Raw genomic sequence first — 5,289 nt, forward strand, 5'->3', positions numbered from 1 at the left:
GAGTCACAGACATTGATATGTATTTGGAATTCCCCAAAAAGTAGTATAAAAGGTCTGAGGAGTAAACCACTCTTTATGCTGCCTGCATTAAGCTTGAAGGACACCTGATACCCTGTCGAGGGGCACCAGCATCTCCAGTATTGCTGTTTAGAGTTTGAGTTTAGAACTCGTAGCTTAGCTGATTTTGTTTCATTTTTGCATTAACTGCTTTGTATTGTAACCAATAAAATAAGAGATTTTATTGTTACAATTGCCTCCCGTGAGACTTTACTTACAAACTGCAAACTAAGCCTCAAACAAGAACAACCAGAAGGGAGTCTTCTTTGTCATTCCTGAAGTACTTCAACCTGCAGGCGGGTGAGTACTTCATGGTTTAGGCTAAATTTGACTATCCTTACCCTACCTGAATAATCATAGGGTTAAAGGTATAAGATAAAAGGGCACACCGAGTAACAATATTTACAACTTATTTGGGGTTATAACTGGGAGTATAACACACTGAATTAGTGTTGTAGTCAAGACCACCTAAACCGAGACCAAGACCAGAGAGTGTTGAGACTAAGACAAGACCAAGACTTTTAGAGTTTGAAATCAAGACAAGACCAAGACCAATGCAGAATGAGACCGAGTCAAGACCAAGACCAAGCCATCGCTCCTCAAATCAATCTGAAAGATTATAATGAAACGCCACTGTGTGTTGCTCAGAAATGCACAACACTTCTACTTGTTGAAATAGCAAAACTTGTTTAAAATTGTGTCTAAAATGCAATTCACTTAATATAAATTAATATTTGTATAAAATCAACATCACGTTTGCAATTGTGCTCATATTCGTGAAAACAGCTCTCTTGCTTTCGTAATTTTGCTTAATTATATTTTATAATATAAAAACAAGATCACATACAAGTACATTTTTTAAATAATATCTTGATTTTTTTGGGCATTTGTATTCATTTTGGTGAAATTTTTGACACAATTACTCATTAAATTCTGACCCAGCACAACAGTATCAAAAGAAATCAAATCAGAAAAAAGTTATTTAATTTTAAGCAGGACGTTGCCTGAAAAAAAGTGTGTGGGACGAATTTACATTTTATTAAAAGTGAGGGGGGGACACGGCCCCCATGTCTTCAACGCCCATTGGAACTATAATCCATTATAACTGATTAAATAATGTAAATCAACAAAATGTTTATAAGACCATATACCTAGCAAGCTAAACGCTAAATAAAAGAGATGTTTCTGGAAGTCATAGAACTTGTTCTCAGTATTATTCATCATTATTGTTAGGATATGACCCAAAAAATTTCAAGCTGGCTGTTATTACAGTTTTTCTGAATTGCTAAAACACATTTCTTGAAACCATCACTCATTTTCTCAAAACCTTAAACACAAATCCAAATACTCAAACTAAATTCACGAAACCTCTGACTCTTCCATCAAAATCAAACAATAACTGTAAAACCATTTTACTTGCACTCAAAATCAAACGGTGCTCTCAGATCACACACACACGAGTCAATAAAATAAACACTACAGAGCTTTCATCAGACACTACAGAGAAAAATGGAGAGCACAGCACCCAGAACATTACAGAAAAAAAGTATATTGTATTGAGTAAATTTTGCAATTCTGTAAAAAAGTATAGTAATTACAATTAATTACTAGTAAGTAAGGTGAATATATTGTATAGGCCTACTGTATGTACTGCAAGAATAGTATTGTGCTGAATATTGAATAGCACTGAATGTATATAATCAGCACTTGGATACTGCAAAAATACTGCAGTCCAACTGCAAAGGCCAAAAAGGTCAAATAAAACTCTAAATGAATAGCATGTTACACTCAAATACTGTAAGTTGTGCAATCGTAAAATCAGGGTCAATGAGAGATTCATTCTGTCTCAGCATCATGTCTTTGTGCTTGAGTCCGGCCTGAGGACTTTGTCCACATCACAAGTAATGTAGTCTTTTTTGCTAGACAAAGAGAAAAAACCCTCTGGTGTGACAGATCCAACCTCGATAACACTCTCTAAACCTTACTCTTTCTCTCCTCATCCTCTTCCTCCTCATACTCCACTTCTTACATGTACTCTTCCTCCTCTCCTTCTCAGATTGTTTCCATCTATTGTTCGTATCATCATTCAGTCACCTGTGCCACTTGTGCACTCGGAACTGGCTCATATGTTGTACAGTTGGCTTGATCACATCATTAGAAACAAGTGTGAACAATTTTGAATCTTTGTGTGTAAACGATGACAACTGTGCTTTAGTTGTGTTTAACTTTTGAGAGTGCTAGACGCAGACAGCAATGTAAGCGGCAGGGGAAGGACAGCCATCTTATTACAGTAGACATGAGTCACAGACATTGATATGTATTTGGAATTCCCCAAAAAGTAGTATAAAAGGTCTGAGGAGTAAACCACTCTTTATGCTGCCTGCATTAAGCTTGAAGGACACCTGATACCCTGTCGAGGGGCACCAGCATCTCCAGTATTGCTGTTTAGAGTTTGAGTTTAGAACTCGTAGCTTAGCTGATTTTGTTTCATTTTTGCATTAACTGCTTTGTATTGTAACCAATAAAATAAGAGATTTTATTGTTACAATTGCCTCCCGTGAGACTTTACTTACAAACTGCAAACTAAGCCTCAAACAAGAACAACCAGAAGGGAGTCTTCTTTGTCATTCCTGAAGTACTTCAACCTGCAGGCGGGTGAGTACTTCATGGTTTAGGCTAAATTTGACTATCCTTACCCTACCTGAATAATCATAGGGTTAAAGGTATAAGATAAAAGGGCACACCGAGTAACAATATTTACAACTTATTTGGGGTTATAACTGGGACTATAACACACTGAATTAGTGTTGTAGTCAAGACCACCTAAACCGAGACCAAGACCAGAGAGTGTTGAGACTAAGACAAGACCAAGACTTTTAGAGTTTGAAATCAAGACAAGACCAAGACCAATGCAGAATGAGACCGAGTCAAGACCAAGACCAAGCCATCGCTCCTCAAATCAATCTGAAAGATTATAATGAAACGCCACTGTGTGTTGCTCAGAAATGCACAACACTTCTACTTGTTGAAATAGCAAAACTTGTTTAAAATTGTGTCTAAAATGCAATTCACTTAATATAAATTAATATTTGTATAAAATCAACATCACGTTTGCAATTGTGCTCATATTCGTGAAAACAGCTCTCTTGCTTTCGTAATTTTGCTTAATTATATTTTATAATATAAAAACAAGATCACATACAAGTACATTTTTTAAATAATATCTTGATTTTTTTGGGCATTTGTATTCATTTTGGTGAAATTTTTGACACAATTACTCATTAAATTCTGACCCAGCACAACAGTATCAAAAGAAATCAAATCAGAAAAAAGTTATTTAATTTTAAGCAGGACGTTGCCTGAAAAAAAGTGTGTGGGACGAATTTACATTTTATTAAAAGTGAGGGGGGGACACGGCCCCCATGTCTTCAACGCCCATTGGAACTATAATCCATTATAACTGATTAAATAATGTAAATCAACAAAATGTTTATAAGACCATATACCTAGCAAGCTAAACGCTAAATAAAAGAGATGTTTCTGGAAGTCATAGAACTTGTTCTCAGTATTATTCATCATTATTGTTAGGATATGACCCAAAAAATTTCAAGCTGGCTGTTATTACAGTTTTTCTGAATTGCTAAAACACATTTCTTGAAACCATCACTCATTTTCTCAAAACCTTAAACACAAATCCAAATACTCAAACTAAATTCACGAAACCTCTGACTCTTCCATCAAAATCAAACAATAACTGTAAAACCATTTTACTTGCACTCAAAATCAAACGGTGCTCTCAGATCACACACACACGAGTCAATAAAATAAACACTACAGAGCTTTCATCAGACACTACAGAGAAAAATGGAGAGCACAGCACCCAGAACATTACAGAAAAAAAGTATATTGTATTGAGTAAATTTTGCAATTCTGTAAAAAAGTATAGTAATTACAATTAATTACTAGTAAGTAAGGTGAATATATTGTATAGGCCTACTGTATGTACTGCAAGAATAGTATTGTGCTGAATATTGAATAGCACTGAATGTATATAATCAGCACTTGGATACTGCAAAAATACTGCAGTCCAACTGCAAAGGCCAAAAAGGTCAAATAAAACTCTAAATGAATAGCATGTTACACTCAAATACTGTAAGTTGTGCAATCGTAAAATCAGGGTCAATGAGAGATTCATTCTGTCTCAGCATCATGTCTTTGTGCTTGAGTCCGGCCTGAGGACTTTGTCCACATCACAAGTAATGTAGTCTTTTTTGCTAGACAACTTCAACAAATTGGTTTAAGCTAATGAGAATTTGGTTCAGAGATAGAGATTGGGGTTTAGTGTTTTAGCAATTCAGAAAAACTGCAAGCCTTTTATTAAAAACCTACAACTCGATTCTAAAGAATTAGTTAACTACAGACCGATTTCAAACCTTCCAGAACAACTAGAAAAAGTGGTATCTTCACAACTATATTTCTTCTTGGAAAGAAATGGCATCTGCAAGGAATTCCAGTCAGGCTTTAGACCACTTCATAGCACTGAAACTGCAATCATCAGAATGACAAATGACTTGCTTTTCATGGTTGCATCTCTCTATTAGTGCTAGTAGATCTCAGTGCTGCCTTTGATGCTATTGATTATTGAACATTTTCTTGGATAGGCTTGAAAATTATGCTGCAATTAGTGGAATTGCATTGGCATTGTTCAAATCATTCTTTTCTGACTGTTATCATTTTGTAGCAGTAAATGAAGAGGTGCACCACAAGGCTCAGTACTAGTACCATTGCTTTTCACTGCGTACATGCTACACTTATGAGATATCATTAAAAATATAGAGTTAGTTTTCATGGTTACACAGATGATACTCAGCTCTATATTTCTTTGAGGCCCGACAAAACATACCATTTCACAAAACGAATGGAATGCATATTTGATAGATAGATAGATAGATAGATAGATAGATAGATAGATAGATAGATAGATATACGCCGATCCAGAGCATCCCAAACATGCTCAATGGGTGACATGACCAGTGAGTATGCTGACCATGCAAGAACTGGGTTGTTTTCAGCTTCCAGGAATTGTGTACAGATCTCCAGTGAACATGGGGCCGTGCATTATCATGCTGCAACATGAGGTGATGGTCGTGGATGAATGTCACAACAATGGGCCTCAGGATCTCGTCACGGTATCTCTGTGCATTCAAAATGCCATCAATAAAATGCACCTGT

Source organism: Sinocyclocheilus anshuiensis, unplaced genomic scaffold, assembly GCF_001515605.1.
Source record: "Sinocyclocheilus anshuiensis isolate Anshui unplaced genomic scaffold, SAMN03320099.WGS_v1.1 scaffold890, whole genome shotgun sequence".
NCBI classification, from domain to species: Eukaryota; Metazoa; Chordata; class Actinopteri; order Cypriniformes; family Cyprinidae; genus Sinocyclocheilus; species Sinocyclocheilus anshuiensis.